The 17,899-nt window shown below is 40.6% G+C and overlaps 1 long non-coding RNA gene across 1 annotated transcript in view; it reads right to left on the bottom strand.

Annotated features, from left to right (window-relative positions):
* Positions 1-17,899, bottom strand: part of LOC148187656 (uncharacterized) — a 159,928-nt gene that overhangs the window by 36,802 nt on the left and 105,227 nt on the right. The window contains exon 4 of the long non-coding RNA XR_015778390.1: positions 6,301-6,550. This is a non-coding gene — a long non-coding RNA (uncharacterized LOC148187656). The remainder of the gene's footprint in view (positions 1-6,300; positions 6,551-17,899) is intronic.

Below are 17,899 nucleotides of genomic sequence, written 5' to 3'. Positions count from 1 at the left end.
AGGTCTTGTCTACTTTTTAAACCGCAATGCCCTTTTAAAAAAGTACATAAGAGTGTCAAAGGTCACCACTACTGACACTACAACACCGTGAATTATTTTCAATTTGTCAAATTTTTGTGAATGAACTTTTTACTTTCTCAAAACTCCCCCCTTCGTGATGAACTTGTTTTGTTAAAAGCGCTTCATAAATAAATTTGTCTTGACTCGACTTGCCCTGTGGGTAGCATCGACGCATCATTTCCATATTCACCTAATTGTGTCAGTCACTCATCCTCAACAAAACAGCCGTTTCCAGGTCAGAGAGATGCTTCTGTTGCAATTTTCAAAGTTCAACACAAACCAGAAAGAAGAAGCACGGAGAGAGAAAGTCGGAGGAAAAGCAGCCTGTGAGGTGGCGACTCTTGACACTGACAACGGCAAAAACTTGGTGGTGTGAGGAGCAAAAAATTAACGACACTAGACAATAAATTTTTCATTCGCCCTACACACCCAAGGTGAAGTAGGCGAGCTGCAGCTGCAGCGTGACGTGTAAAATGTGTTTGGATCTGGCCTGCAAACACTGCTGAGGAGCCCATGAAAGATGCATGGGGCCACTGGAGAGGTATAAAGAATTTAGAGATATAAAGGATATATGACAAATAAATCAGGATGCAAATCTCACCGGGTGCCACTGGGAGTTCTCCAATGAAAACGGCCTAAATAATTGAAGAGGAAGAGGAAACATTTCATCAATGAGAAGAGCAGCAGAAAATGCTCTTCCCTCCATTTTTTTAAAAACCTTTCTTGGGGAGCTCTTTTAAAAAAATGACAAAGCAGAAGAGGCTGAAAAGAAGCACGTATGAGTCTATAAAACCGTCTTAGAAAAGCAAACTCTTGTGACAACGCTTTAAAATCATGGGGGATTATCATAAAACAAAAACATATTCAGCAATTGTGCAAGAGCAAAAAAAAGGAAGGATTGAAAAAAAGAGAGACAAAGAAGACAAAAAGTAAACTAGGATCCAGTTGCACATTTTCCCAGGCGCCATCGTCAAATGCCACTGCTACTCAGACTGTGAAAGACATCTCTGTTTCCAGAGTATCATTCCTCTTCACCTCCAGTAGTGTTTTAACAGATGGGACCCACTTTTCCTAAACAAAATGATGCTTTCTCACTTTTTTCTTTCTCTCACTTCTGCTGAGTTTTGAAGCTGATCATGATGATTCTCCATTACTTCAGTCACCACTTTTCCTTCTTTCTTTACCACTTTCAGCTCAGTTTTTAGTTTACTTCACTGGCAGTATCATCAAAGCAGTAAACAAAATATGAAACCTCCAAACAAACAAGTTACATATTTAAACTCTGTTTGTTCTCACCAGAAAAAGAGCAAACGTGGTGAATGAGCAGGGAAAAAAAACTTTACATAATGACTCTGTCTTGCCAGTTCAGCCAGACGCTCCACTTCGAAGGGGGGGAAAAAAACTATTCTAACGGGAACTCATCACCATGGTGAACCCGGGTTGCCAAGCACGACTGTCTTGGCAACGGCGTCACCAGGGATACTGGCTCCCCGTAGATGGGGTTCATTGATTAGAGTTGGAGCTCACCCCAGAGTCCTTGGAATCATTAAACACTGTAGGTTTTTTTGGAGAGGGGAGAATGAGAGCCCGGGGAATTGTGGGAAGGACTCAGAGGTCATATTCATTAAGAGGTTGGAGGCCCTGTTCGGAGTCCAAACTGTATTTCACTGCCTTTCATCCACCTTCATGACATCACTGGTGAGATACTGACTGGATAACCTTCATTACAGAGATCCCGTTTGAAGATGAAGTCTGTTTTTCTGCGGCGCTGATGTTGTATAAACTTTACAGCCACTTCAAAGGGAGAAAACAGACTTTACTGAGAGGCTGAAGGTCACAGATGAATTTTTTTGGTGATTGTTTTTGGCCACAAATTCACAATTTATATCAGAAATACAGCACACATCTTGCAACCTTAAAGCCTCTTTTACTTTTCCAAAACTTTCTCTATATTAAATATTCAACAAATCAAAGGAGAAAAAAACACCATTAACTATCTATTAAGACTTTAATTCTAAGAGCTCCATTTAAACGATCTAAAGTGCATGGCGCAAGTGCATTTAGGGTATGTGTGACCACTTTTGCTCGTTAAAATCTGCATAATCTGGGTGCAAAGAAAGGTGCAAGAGGCATAGCGGTTATATTTAGTTCCTTGATTTATCAAAGGTGTGTTTTAGGTGTAAAAAGAAATCAACTAATCAGAGAATAATCTTCTATTCATTTAAAAATCCAGTTGTTTTGGCACCTGGGGGACTGATGTCCATGAGGAAAAAGGCGAGCAGTTTTCTGCTGAGAGTAATGCAGTGTGAGCAGTAATGTCCCTGCTGCAAATAACGTGGGAGATTTGAGCAGCAAAACAAAAAAACAGAGAAAACAACTTAACTTTTATTCTCTGATATAATCAAAGTTACGGTGCTCCTCGTGTAAATGCTCACAGCCTCTCTCTTAATGGGGAGTCGGACAGCAGCTCTGCAGCTCTGTTCACATTTAAGAGAATATAATCAATATTTTTCTCGTTAATGACGTATTATTTCACCCACTCGCAACCCATCTAAGAGAACCTGCGTGTATGAAAAAGCCTCCTCTGTAGGAGCATATCACTATCTGAATAATCTAACATTAAATGACAGGAAATGCTGCACTACTCTGACTTCAGACCAGGTTTTTGTTTATCAGTGGTGCTGTATGCTAGTATTGCTGTTTAGCAATATGCCATCATTGCGCCTGACCACACCTTATTTTGAGACCTGTCCGTCCATGGACACAAAGATGGACGTAAGTACATTAGCTGCGTAAACAATGTGGGTGATGGACATTAAAATAAGAACTGCATTGTTCTGAAACTTGCACTGACACTTGACAAGACAAGATAAAACAAGACAAGACGATAAGACAACACAACATAAAACAAGATAAAATGAGATAAGACAAGATAAGATATGATATGACAAGACAAGACAAGACAAGACAAGACATGACATGACATGACATGACATGACATGACATGACATGACATGACATGACATGACATGACATGACATGACATGACATGACATGACATGACATGACATGACAAGACAAGACAAGACAAGACAAGACAAGACAAGACAAGACAAGACAAGACAAGACAAGACATGACACGACACGATAAGATAAGATCAGACAAGACAAGATAAGATATGATATGATGAGACAACAAAAGACAAGACAAGACAAGAAGTTCTGAAATCGCATCATTATATGACTGGTGCCAAAATAATAAAATGTGAAAACAAAAAAACAGGTATTAGCGTCAGAATTAAAGAGCAGCCTGAGAGAATCAGAGCTGCCATCTTTCACAGCCATCATGGAGGAGACGGAGATAAACATTTGAACACCTACAGCAGCCTCATTAACACCAGATTGCAATGCAGCCGTCAGACGCTCAATCAGACGTTTGTTTGGTATTTCTTTGCAAAAACAAAACTGACAAAAGAAAACACGTCCACAGTTCTGTTGTCTAAACAGATGATAACCAACTCTGAAACATATGTGCCGGGTCTAAATGGCTCAGTTACCGCAAACTCTCTGTCACTCATTAGCTCAACGGAAACTCCACTTAAACAGCAATTAAATTAGACAAATACATGAAGACGGACAAACACCAGGGTTTGCAGTTTTAATATCAGACTCTATGTGTGTCGCATGCCCTGAGGAACAAGAAGACATCACAAAACGGGCACGGGCAGTGGGAGAATGACACAAAGGGCTTCATTAGTCTCTACATACGGTAACTGTCGATGCCAATGTGCAGTTTTATTGATTGGACAACCCATGGAGGAGAAAGACAGATGCACGACAGACAGAGAGATGCAGATCTGTATCTGATTTAGAACCGCATATGAAAGTGGCAAAAAAAAGATCAGATCCCATGTGATTTATGCTGTTCACACTGTCAATAAACGATCACATGCAGGTCACATGGGGGAAAAATCACTTGGGCCTGCAGTGTGAACACAGTGTTTGTAGGTGCACCACAAATATGATCAATAATACTTTGTCATAAAATAGCTAATCGATTAAAAGGGTGTCATTTTCCTTTAATTAGTCAATATTTTGGTTAAGACCACTAGCACATGCTTTAAGGTATTTAATTTACCAGGAAAACTATGTTTAAATCGATGACAGCAGCAGTGCATTTAGCTATGGACGGACTAACTTTCGTAATTAGTGAGAAACAGAGAAACAGGCTCCATGCTGAGAGGAAACAGGGAGGAGGCTGTTCGAAAAAGGAAAAGCTCACTTGAGATTTAACACATTTCTCTAGTTTCGCTCTGCCTGAGCCGTCACAACAGGAGATGTCTGGACACAGAGTCCTGAACGACCTGTCGTTCTCAGGTGTGCTTATGAGCTGACATGGTTGTGACAAATGCGTGAGCTCAGTGTCACATCTCATACTATAGAGTGACTGACATACCAAAGAGCACATACATATACTCGCCACGTGACACAGCCTGTCGACACTCTTTACATTTTAAACGCAGCGGACCTGACAGAGCTAACATGATCTTGGATGTGGAGCAATTGCCACCAATTTTACAAATCAGGATTAGTTTAGTTGTGATGAGTATTACTCTGTGAAAACAGTTAAAAAATGTCTTATATGGCTCTAGTTTTATGTCTAAATTTAAAAATAAAAAAGTGATATAATTGGGATTATTTTGGGCAAAGAGATGCCAAAATCACTTATTAACAAAAAGCCTGCATTAAAAAAGTGAAGGCAGAGAAGAGGAAAGGCGAGGTTTACCAGCAGGGAGGGTGTGACAAACATTTCGCTGCATGAGAAACGAAGGATCTCCAGGATTGGAAAGTGATGCATCAAAAGTGACAAAGCAGTTTAAAAGAAGCTTAAAACAGCACTTCTACTCTTCACTCAAGTATATTTTTGAACCAGTAATGCACTATTTACTTCATTACATTTGCCATTTATAGCTACATTAGAGCTACTGTGCTCTAAATGTGGGGATTGAGTCGTAGGGGAGAGCGTGTGAGGAGCACCATTACTGCAGATGTGCCAAGTTTCCAGCTGCCTGGAAGAAAAAGAAGCACCACCTGTCGTTTGACCACGATGCAATGACGATGCAGCAAGACCCAGAACGAGAGGCAGCTTCCAAACAATCCCCGACCAGATCTGGCAACACTTTTTATACCATAATCTTAAAAAGACAACAGTTAACCTACATGATCAGCGTGACATCCCAAAAAACACTGCCATCTTCGCTTTTAAAAACTCCTCTTCTAACCTTTGCAGGCTCACTGAAATAAGTTTCACATATTTGTATTTGTGTATTGTTTTCTTACGTGTGATATTAATCTTTGATGGTGTAATAAGGAAGAGAAAGATAGAGAGTTAGAGATGGACGGAGATTAGGAGACATCACAGCTGAATGTGCTATCCTATTTGTTTGATTAGACTACCGTAAAAGTTTTATGAACAATACTGTGTTTTTTCTTTAAGTTATTATTATTTTACACTGGCCACCACACTCTAAAGAAAGATTTAAATGGACAGTAACTGATAACCTGAGTTATTTATTAACCATGCACTTTTTCACTTTTACTTGAGTCCCTTTTTATGGAAATAATTGTACTTTTTCTCAAGTCAAACCTACACATTCAGTACTCTACTCACCACAGAGAATGGAGTATTTTTGGACCTTGGCCCAAACTAGGGACTAAAATTAAGAATATCTGGGCCACTGATTTTTGTTTTTTTTTAATCAGTGCCTTGAAAAGCCCCCAACTTTAAGGAAGTGGAATACTGTATCACTGCAGGAGTGTTTTTTGTTCACGGGGTCAAAGCAAACATGGGTCAGTTTGCATGTTTTTCTTGAGTTTCAAGAAAGAGAAAGAGCATGAGAAGAGCAATAAATGTTGTGTTTAAGATATGATGAAAACTCACAACAGCGAAACACACTGCAACGCAAAAAAATCGTACACTGCTTTAAGTCAGCATGGCGCTTGTCTAACAAAAAAGTGCGAGCCTGTTTGCGGGTGTGCCTGCGCTTGTGTGTATACCAAAATCAAAACTAATTTAGCAAGAATACACAAAGAAAACAAAAACATATGAACCCTTTTACCTTGAAGAGTGTGTCATCTGCACAGCTTTCCAATTTTGTGTGTGTGTGTGTGTGTGTGTGTGTGTGTGTGTAGTCATTCGACTCTGCCTGTGTGAAAGAGGGGCATGGGTGGCAGGGCTACCTTGAAAAGGAGATGAGGGGAACTTCCTCTTCTTGGAGCAGGCACAAAGCAGCAGGCAGCGGTGTGTGGGAGGGGCAGGATAGCGGGTAGACGGGGTGAGGGCCAGTGCCAGGGGCGAGGGTCTTTGTGTGTTTTGTTAGCGGTGGCGGCACCCCTCAGGTCCGGTGGACACACGCCTGGTTCATTCGACGACAGCTTTGTCTGCGCTTGGAGGGCAGCCATGAGCCAGGCGCGCAGGTTGTCGTGACAACTGTGCAGCGAGACAAACAGACACATTGACACATGAAAATTGGTAAAGACAGTCATCAGCGTTCATGGTGTGTTGGGTGGATCGTGCGCTGCCGTATTTCAGGGTGCTGATACAAGAAAAGTAAAAGTTTGAACTATGATGGAGGTTGTCAAACACGGCTTTGCTTTAGAAATGAAGCAGAAAGCACCATTTGTGTACTAATGTTGGTCTTTTTGTGTGCATTTGTCTACCGATGTCTGATCCACTTGTGTCTGAACCCCATTCACCTGCAGCAGCCGCACAAAGGAATGTGTTTGGCTGCTCTCCTCTCCAACCCTTGTGCATCTTTCAACCCGAAACTATGCCAGGATCTCGGAGAAACAGAGCATCCGTTGACAGCAGGCGCTCCTCCAAAGACATGCTTCTCATGCCCTGTGGAGGCCCCCTGTACAGGAGACTAACCCCCCGTCAAACCCCCTCCCACCCTCGCTCTCCCCTGCAATCAAAGACAGCTTCATTATCTGCTGACTAATTTTGCGCCTGCCCCCAAGACGACTCCCAGGTAATGGCGGAGCAGGTTCGCCCTCCTCCCCTGCGCCTCTGCGGAACAGCCGCTCCGAGACTTTGAGGCCACAAGGTTGCGTCTCCCCCCCAACAAAGGGTTCTCTCAGGGGCCTGTGTTGCGTGCCCCCCACCTGCATGAAGGAGGGATCTGTGAGGAGGAGTGAGGGGGGAGGGGGGAGTCGAATCTTGAATCTCCGCAGCAGGAGAGGAGCCAGCACTGGGACAGGCGGTGATACAACATTTGAATGCCCCGACCGGGGACACACCGTCGTGCCTCTCCAATTAAATTATCCAGTCCACAATGGCGAGGCCTCGAGAATTGACACCTCCATTGAGAGTGTGTCAGCAGCTTTGTGGGGACCGACAATTTCCATCTCTGCAGAAATAGATTTGCTCCCAAGGGGAGCAACAATAGCAGGGCAATCCTTCTAATGCTCGTTTTTGGGAGGAAAATAGGGATGAGAGCTGGGGATTTGCAGGGTTTACTTACAGGGACTGGGGGAATTCACGTTTGGAAGTGATAATATATCTGAAGTGTCTCTGACAAAATGCAATGCAGTGATGAATGTGTTGTTTTTCAGGCTTACGCCAGAATCACCCTCAACAGTGTAACATGTTTCAAAAAGTCTAATCAAATGGACTTTTTTGCGTGTGCAAAGACTGAGTGATTTGAGCAAGTTTACTAAGGGCAGTGTTGGTGACAGCCAGAATTTATTCCTCTTTTTTAAGTAGAGCCCCGGGACGACGAAGTTAGCCCTGGTTCCCCCGTCAAAAAGCCTATAGGACTTTCATAATCAGATTTTGGATTATGGCAGTAACATAAGTAAGGCACTAAATTAAGGGAACTCATTAAAATCAGGAACTGAGGTAACGCTACCACAAGTGAGGAAACACCAGAGGCGGGATAAAACATATAGACAGAAAGATACAAATAAATTAATAAAATAATAATAGTAAAAAAGCCACAAAAAAGGTAGGTCTTGAGTTGCTCTTAAAAGTATCAACCCCCTCTGCTGCCCCCAGGTCTTCAGGCAGGCTGTTCCACAGACGTGGACCGTAGAAATAAAAAAATGCCTCCTCGAGAGTTTTTGTTCCAACTTTTCAGGACTATTAAAAGTTGTTCAGCAATATAATCTTCATAAATGAACACCACTTTTATGATTTTGAAGCCTAGATGCAATTACCAGAGGTATAAAGCTAACATTTGATTATAAAGAAACTACACTAATATCGCACAACTTAACGTCCCCCCCACAAAGAGGCTGTGAAACCGCCAAACGTGAATATAACTGATCTATATAATATAACTGAACATAACTGATCTAGCATTTGTGGAGCTTAATCCATACCAGGGACAAAACTGATGATGTCTGAGCCTCTGTGGCGTCCACATTGATCATTCTGTTATATCAGTTCTTTGCGAGGTCCCCAAATTTAGGGAAGTACAATTCTATATCGCTGATTAAGTGTTTTTCCTCAGCAGGTAAAAGTAAACTTGGGTCATGTCTTTCCTGAGTTTCGAGAGAGAAAAGGAGACGAAGAAGAGCACCAAATGTTGTGTTTGATTGACATGAAAATTCATGAGAGCAAAAAACTTTTTGAAGCCTAAATGCAGTTAAGCTAACCTTAGGCTATAAATGAACTACACCATGGTCACAAACTAAAAGTCGCCACCACAACATGGGCGTAAAGGCATGTTCGGCACGACTGTAGTCTCATTTAGCCATTTGTCAGCAGCTGCTGACATTTTTTAAGAAAAATACAAGCTTCAAAGTTTGCAAGTGAGGTATTTACTGCTGTATTTTATGTTGTAGAAAAAAAAACCCATTAAAGTCTCTCAAGTTTGTGTTAACCACAGACCTTATTTCAGGCATCTCACCAAAAAGCCATTAAAAGAACCACTGATTTGGAGACAAGGGAACCAGAGGTGGTAAAATGCTCTAAACCACAGCATTGACTTTAACTAGTGGAAGTGTTAAACTGCATCTCACCATAACTAAAGTTTCTATTCACAAAAAAATGTTTCTATCCTCTAAAAGAAACACAAAACTGTCATCGACCGTATTGTTTTTAGAAGTTAATTTTCACTTATTGCTAGGTCATACTTTAAACCTAACAAGAGCTGACACACTTTATTCTTCCTGGAGACGGTAAGTCTCCTCTGATAGCACACATTAACTTTTTTGGCTCATTCCCATTAGTTCAAAGTAGCAGGAGACAGAAAAGAAGAGAATGACATGTCGAATGGCATGTATCACTTGCTGTGTTTACATTGGACACACCTTAGCCCACCAGAACACCCACACTCTGTGTATTAAAATCCCGTTGACATGAGGTGTCTACAAAATCAAAAACCCGTCTGACACATAACAGCTCAGCGGGCACACCACACACATCTGCAGCTGAAGGCATCCAACAGCGCAAACGCACCCACTGCCAATTCCCCCAGGCAGAGTTTGGAAAACACACAACCTGACACCTCTAAAGTGAGCGTCACAAAACTGACACATCTGCATACTGCAGTTGTCATCTTTTCGACATGGAGCAGCGCAGGAGCAACTGGGTGTCCGACTCTAACCGACAGAGACCGCTGTTCACATTCGACTGGTTTCTTTTACATGTGACCATGATGTAATTTCATCCATGGAGTTTTAAATGCCAAAACCTAACCAAACGTTAACCACAGACGTGGCAGAGAGGAAAACATTTATATGAATATTATTGTACTCATTGGGGAAGTCTGTGATTGATGAAATGATGAAATAGGCCCAACAAAAACTGCACTGAGAGTGTTAGAGCTTCACAGTTCACACATCGTAGTTTAGTGCATCGAAAATGATCAAAAATCGTAGCAATAGAGCCTAACCAATATATCGGCCAAGTTTAGCTTATGACAGATAAATCAGGCCAATCAGATGTTGGTTACTAAGTAAGTGGTGTGCTGTTACATAGTTTGTAAAAAGGTAACCTGACATATCTGCAAGCTCATGTTTTATTTGCTCTGATGCGACTATGTGGAACATATGACTGTGTTCAAACAGATTTCCAGCCGACCTGGCTCACTTCAGGACAATCAGAACCATTTATCTGATGTGGAGCAGGATTGATACAATGACTGACAACTTGTGGAGCCTTTGCGCTTAATGCAAAACATGCAATAACATCATTTTTGGCTCATGCACCCTCACATCGGGGACACGACTTGGACTTGGAGCTCTCTTGTCTGTTGATGCATTTTTGAAAAAAACCACAATGGCTGCGGCTGATGTGAAACTTTGGGTTGAAGAACTATTTTCAATGTCTGATAGCAAAAATGGCAACACTCATTAACATACTGATGCTACACCATCACAGCTCATCTCTGCACGCTGCAGTCTGTTTACATGTGTTCTTGCTCTGTCGGGTTGTAGGTCTGTCCAACTGAAACCAGAGGAATTTTTGGTCCATGGCCGTTGATAACACCCTTTGGAAATTTAAAAATGAACTGATGGGTTTGCGAATTGGTTTGGCAATTGCGCGCAACCACAGAGCACTTTAACCAGGAGAAGTCCTGCTCAGTTTATATCACAGTCACAATTCCTCAGTAACCAAACTCCATCCTTTACTCAGTCACTCTCTTTGTCAATGTTACGTCTACATGTAAAAAAATAACATGGGTCCGATATATTTATTTCCAATTTATTTTTCAACCTCTCAAATATATAGATTTCTGAATCAGCCTAAAAAGTCCAGTATAAGTCAAACTATGACAAAAATGTATCTTTGTCATCCACTGTGCATGACGAGTCCTAATGATTGAGCTACATCTTTGACCAATCATATTCCTCCGTCTGTCTCCTCTCTTGTCTTTTATCAGCCTTCAGAGAAACCTCAGCGAGTCTTTCCCCTCCGCCCACATAAAGACACAGTTGTTCTGCTCAACTCAGTCAATACAAAGTGAATATGACGGACAAAGGTACATGGATAAAACGTCTGTCTTCCTTCTCAGCACTAAGTGGATGCTGCTGAAAAGACCAGCCTTTATGTCTGACCCCAAGAGGTCAGACTGATACGAGATTGTGTGTGCATGTGTGTGTGTGTGTGTGTGTGTGTGTGTGTGTGTGTGTGTGTTTCCATCACTGCACCCCACCCATCTGCTTTTCCACAGCCCGAGGTACCTGGAGACACGGCTGTTTACCTTGTTGTCTGCTGCGACAGATAGGAAAATCCCATAATTTAGGTATTAACTGTCTGCTGATGTGATTAAAACTAACGTGAATAATTCCATGAATGCAGCGTGACATTTGTGGGAGTTAATCACAAAAGAACAGAGAAGAAGGAGGAAGGTCTCCGGTCCCAAGATAATATTTTTACAGACCGGATTCCTCCACAGACAAGAACAAACGTTGACCATTTTTTCTATTATTGCATGCATAGCAATTTGTTAACTACATGCAGGGTAGAAATAATTTGTTGACTAAACCCTTTGAAAACAAAGCAAATTGGTTTGAATTTTTTTAAAAACATGGGAAGAGAGCAGCGAGCAACACAACAACATATGGCCCAAAAATCAAAAGATATAAGTAAAAGTTAGGAGAAAATTACCATAAAATATGTGAAAAAACAAGCAAAACAAAGAACAATACCTGAAAAAGTGCAAAAAATTAAAAAAAAAATCTATGTATTTTTTTCTTAATTTTAAATATAAAATTATGGTAATTATGATTGTTTTCTAATAATTTTATAACTGTCACCCCTTTTTTATACACTAACTCCAGCTCATTTTCTTCATCACCTTTTACTAATTTTTTGTGATTTGTGTGACATTTTCTTGCCAAGTTGGTCATTGCATTTTCCCTATGTTTTTGAAGAAATTAATTTGCTTGAGTTTAAAGGGTTAAATGGCTTGTGAACGGCGTCTGAACGAAGTTTAAGAAAACTGATGCTGAACCAGATTTTTGCAGACAAATATGAGTTATGTTAGTTACATAGTTATCAAATGGCAACCTGCACAGACAAACTAATCTATGAGAATTAGATTTGATTGTATAATTCTTGCTACAGATCATATTTAATAAATAGATCCATTTAGTTATAAAGTACAAGAAGCGTTTCCCAATGTACTACTTCATTAAGAGGAACCTCTTAAAGCCCAGAGGATTTTCTTTGTCCAATCAGAGACACCAGAGGGTCCAAGTCAAGAGATGAAAGAGCCAGAGGAAAGAAATGAGGAAAATAATTCTCCCCTTTTGTCTCAGTTTCTGGGTCAAGGCCTAATTGATTTCCTGATTAGTCGTCCATCAACCTAAATCACAACCTGCTTTCACACCTGCGATGGGAGTGTGATTTCATAGTTGAGGAATTCATTAAATGTTGAGCAGCTTATTTATCTCTTTAACAAGTCTATTCCTGGAATCCTGAGGAATAAAATTTAATGAAACGTGCAGCACAATGACGAGAGAAAAAAAAGTAAAATTGCAAAATGAAAATTATGGAAATTACATTTTCTCTTAAAGTTAATTTTGACTGTTGTTTTCCCGAGAGGAATTTGACACGCGTGATTATTCATCTCTTGACAACAGCTCAATTAAGACAATAAATTTGTTTTTCGTTTGTTATCATCAGGGGAAATATGCCATAACACAGGAACTTACACAGTGTAATACAAGCAGTACTGAAAATATACATACGCTGTTAGTGACATTCATGCATTTAATTTGCGGAATGAGGCTCGATTCTCATGTGATACATATGCTTCAGCACCGCAATTATCTCCTCAAGAGCACAATGTAGGCATAATTTCCCCAGACTGCATAATTATCTTTGAGTAGGATGACAAACTCATCACAGAAGTTTCGGAAACAAGCGGTTTCACAAGTAGGCTCCATTTCTGAATCAAGATGAGCATATTTTTAACCCTTTTGTAACCAGGTAGGTCAGTGTCTTATTTACAAATGCAGCCTCGGGGAGAGCAGTAGCTGCAGGGGGAGAAAAAGTTGCATCCACACACAATCAGACTTCAAAGTTTTCGGTGAGAGTGCAGCAGTGTATACAGCTCTGTAGGCCATCTGGGGGTTAAAGTGTTGCTCGAGCATCCCTGATTCACTACCTAAAAACTGGTAACCTTCGAGGCACAAACGTGTTTTCTCTGCAGCTGCCCTTTAAATCTTTTGTCTGCAGAGGATCAACATCATCTCCGTGTGTCTCTTCTGAAGTTTGATGGAAAAAAAATTTATTCTCATCAGGCCGGAGGAAGGAGAGGGGGGAACTTAATAACTTTTGCAGAGTAAACATGGTGGTTTTTAGTCTCGGTTTCACTCTGAATATTTTGTCTTGATTCACAGCCACATTTGGTTAATCAAGTCGGGTTTGCGGTGCCATGTGAGATCTCTCGTTGGCATAAAGTAGGTATTTTCTTTAATTCGCATGAAGCAGCAGGAGTCAGCTGATGTTGGACTTCTGCTCTTGTGCTGCTCTTTATTGCACCTGATGATAAAATAATCTCTTGTCAAGTTTGTCCCTGTGGGAAGCATAAAGCACCACGTCATCATATTCTGACACTTTGCTGGAGCTTCATCAGATGTGAAAATAACACTAAGGCCCAATCCCAAAACGCTCCTCGCCCCTACCACTGAGCCCCTACCCCTCCACCCCTTTTTGCATTCACATCTAGGAGTAGGGTTTCATGATCCTTTTTGGGATAGAGGGGTAGGGCAAAGCGTTAGGGCTGATTTATACTCGCTGTACGTATAAAAATAGATGCGTCTTTTTCAAACATTTCAAACATTGCTGGCTCACACTTACAGGCCTGACTTATTTTGGAAGAGATACTGCCAAGACGACACTAGAGGGCATAGTCGAAAGTTTCTGACAACAAACAAGGTGACGGAGGTCAATAACGTACTGTAATAACGTACATAATGTAATGAACGCAGAGTAAAGACAGAGGACACTGTGTGTCTACGTATCTAACCTTTATCAAAAATGTGCCTTTAGGACAACATGGATCTCCAAATGAAGGTTTTGTCAGAGGCATAATTCATTATAATAATGATTTAAACTATTACAATAACCATTATATTATCATAGTTTTATGTTGTTTCAGAAAAATATGGTCATTTACTCAATACTAAGCATAAAAAGAAATTGCTGTAAGGCCAAAGTCCCGGTATCTTACTAGCTAGCTCGCTAATGTTACATTGTTATTGCTGATTTATACATGACAGTCCCACACAGAGCGTAAGAGGCCCTGAATTTAACTCTGTACGTCCGTCAGTGATGATGCTGCACCGCTGCTCTTATATCAGTGCAGACACGCAGAGAAGGCGCACAGGCTGCTAAGTGTACAGAGACCTGCTTGTGGCCTTTTTTAATGCGATGACTTGTTGTTGTTGTTGTTGTTATTAATTTAAACTGCTCAGAAATTGCAACCGTCCTTACAACTGCAAAAGGATGCCTATAGCCACGCAAGTGAAATCACCTTAGCAGAGGACGCCATATTCTTATGTCGAGCAGCACTCACGGTGCCTGTTTATGTAAACGCCAGCATCGCAGATTACTGATGACGTGTTGTCCCGTTTCACAGGGAAATATTTTAACAGTTACCTCTTGTAATCCTGTTCCAAGCAGTAAGGTGGCACTTGAAAATAATGGGTAGAGGTAAAAATCAGAAATGGGATTAAACCTAAATCTCTTACAACTTTGAATGAAAATATCTGCCTTTCTCTTCAAAGCACCAAAGTCAAAGCACACAGACATATACAATCACATTTAGACTTTTTTCACTTTTCAACCTCAATAATTCTGATTAAGCTGATACTTATATATATTTTTAAACAGTAAATATGAGACATTTACTAGCAAGTCCTTTTAAATAAAGACTTCTTGATTCCTTGTAGAAAAAAACGTTATATTGGAATATTTTTGTGAAGTTAGTAGTGAGTAATCACACGGTTCGGGGAAAACAGCCCGCTATTATCGGTGACAAAGGTGTCTGGCTTTGTGTTTTTCTACGTCTGCAGCTTACAAGGCCATGCGAGGAGCATCTAACACAGGCCTCACCATGTAAAGAAATATTGTCTTATGTTTGGTCTCAGCTTAGGTCAATGCTTTCCCTTCAATTTGGCCATCATTAAGGGAGTATTTTGGTGTGCTCATGGTAACCTGATAGCATTGACTGATGCTGATCGCTCCCCACAGGGCCCCACTCTCTCTCCCTCAGCAGGCCAAGGCGAACCCAGCTGCAATTATAATACTTAAAATAATTCCACAAAAGTGGGGCCATCATTGAATAATTCAGCCTTCTAGTCTTGTCAGGACTTTGCTAGACTTATGACATCATTCAAGCTGAATATCCTTTAGCAGATGTGTGAGCCAAAAAATACTCAAACAGGAATCACATTCCCAGAACATTTGAATGTTTTTAGACTGAGTTTCAAACGCCTGTTTCCTGTGAAAAAAAAAAAAAAAAAAAGTGTGTGTGAGCTCCAAAAAGTGTCTCACAACTAAGTGAAATCGGTGCTTGCAGCTCTGATCAGGATTTGCAACAAAGCCCCAGAGTGGTCTGATTTGCACGGCTATGTAAACAAATCGTGTTTAATTTTACATGAGTATTTGCTTGGCGCCCGACACCCTAAGAGCACGGCCATATCATTAATAAGCCAGACTTGCTCATCAGACTGTAAATGGCTCGCTTCATGTATAAAATATCAGAGGAATAGAGTGGCCCTGCATTTCCAAAGAGGCCTGAATGGACCGCTGCATTCTTAGCTGGAATTTATGGAGCACGTCAACACCTGGACTTGGCGATGTTTACAGCGCCACTCCCACAGCGCCTAATGGATGATGAAGGGCCAGTATGGGCTGGTTCTTTTGTTGATCCCTGGACAGTTCTGAGTTTAAAACTGTCTTTTGGGAGCCCGTCCGCTTCTCTGTACTCAGGGCTGTTCAGAGTTTATCAACCAGATCCTCAGCAGCCAAAAACAGGCTTTTAACAGTTGTTGTGTTCAGCAGCCAGTGTTGCACTAACTTTATAGCCAATAATGTTCCGAATTAGGGTAAACTGAACACCAGTCTTGAATATTCCTGTCATCATTATCTCTGTACTGCCAATTTGTCAAACCCACAGAATAGTTAAGTTTATTGCATGAATGCCACTAAGTACTATTATCCATTCATGCAGTTTGAAACACTGCTGTCAAGTAATTTTGTGTGAAAATAGTAAAATCTCTTGACATTTTAAATCCTGATCATTAATCTGCATTTTATTTTAGTCAAGGACCTAGGTTACATTTCGATATCAGGTGGGGGACACATGAAACAAAGGATTCTGGCCATCACCAAATTTTTTTTAGCATCAGACACTTAATTTTTTGCATTCTGGTGACTTTTTATGCACCATGTTTTGCCTTTTCTGCAACACTTCATGATGTTAACATCTTTAATTTTGTCAAAGTGAAAGTCCTCTGCATATTTCACGCATTTATTAGGAGTGACTGATGCAAATATTCTAAATTTTGAGGCCGTGTGTCCCCTGCAGAAGAATTTAAGCATCAATCATTGAATTTTCTGCATTCTGGTCATTTTTATGCACCAATTTATGGTTTCCAATTTATTAGTTTTCTGCCTTAATTTATGGTGTAAATGTCTAATTTTGTCAAAGTAGAAGTCCTCTGCTACTTTTTTATTGGGGGAGACAAATGCACATGTTCTAAATATTAAGGGGGGGGGGGTCCCCTGCATTCAGCCCCCCAAAATCTATGCTTATGATTTCAGTCTTAACTGCAGCCAATGTACTACAACGCTGTCTCCTATTTATATCGTACTAATTTGCAACAGTGAATATGTTTTGGAGGAAACTTAATGCCATCTAGATTAGGTTTTCATCAACATAATTACATTTCACTGACAAAGTGCTTCATTTGTTTTCCATTTTGTTTATTCACTAAGAATACCCACTTGCAGCCACTGCAGCATTGTTATTCTTTTTTATGGTTACAGTGTGTTTGGGCACTCGCTGCATTTGTTTAAAGTTTGGGAAAGTCCACGGTTTTGATTTAATACTAAATGAATTCTTGTGACTTGAAGCACGAGACACGATTTATTAACATTTAACCAAAACCACAATCTTTCCCTAACTTTAAGCAAAGTGCTTGTGTTGCCTAAATCTAACCACATGCAAGACTCATGATGCAAAGCTCCCTCCTCCCCACCGTGTACGCCCACCATCCACTCAACTCCACTATAAATTCTGTGCGGTTAATGAAGGTAGAATAGGAAATTGAAAAAAGATTGCCACAGAGCTTAATCAGCAATTGTGATTTCCTGCAAAATGTATTTTGGTGAAACAAATTAGTGGCATATAAACATGCTTTCTCGTGCTGAAAGTCGAGGTTTAGCATTTGAAATATGTCTTCCCAGAGCAGTTTTTGTAAAGGGAAAATAATGTTTGTTGATTGGATTCTAACACTAACAGAATACAGTTTTGTGTTGTCTGTTATAAGAAGTTCCCAGGACATTATTTTTTTAAAGAACATAGGGACTGATGTGTCCTTAAATTGAAAAGTTTGCAAAAGACTGCCAGTTAAACTATGAACAGGGACACAAAATGGATGTTGGGCATGAGAAAACTATTGTTTAATAAGGCATGAGTTCCACAGTGACGCTGCATCGACTCAGTTGAGCTGAAAAAGTTTCAGAGGGTCTGTCTTTGTAAGAGATTTGTGCAGCACATACAGTACGTCCAGACTTCCCGGCTGTTGATATTAACTATTAAGCATGACAAGTATCGAGGCCACAAGTTGCAGAGGATATTGCAGCGACTTGTAC

The sequence above is a fragment of the Plectropomus leopardus genome, chromosome 13 (genome assembly GCF_026936395.1).
Source record: "Plectropomus leopardus strain MGB_pleo_1.0 chromosome 13, ASM2693639v1, whole genome shotgun sequence".
NCBI lineage: Eukaryota > Metazoa > Chordata > Actinopteri > Perciformes > Serranidae > Plectropomus > Plectropomus leopardus.
Note: the sequence above shows the minus strand (reverse complement) of the source record. Positions and strands in the feature narration are given on the sequence as shown.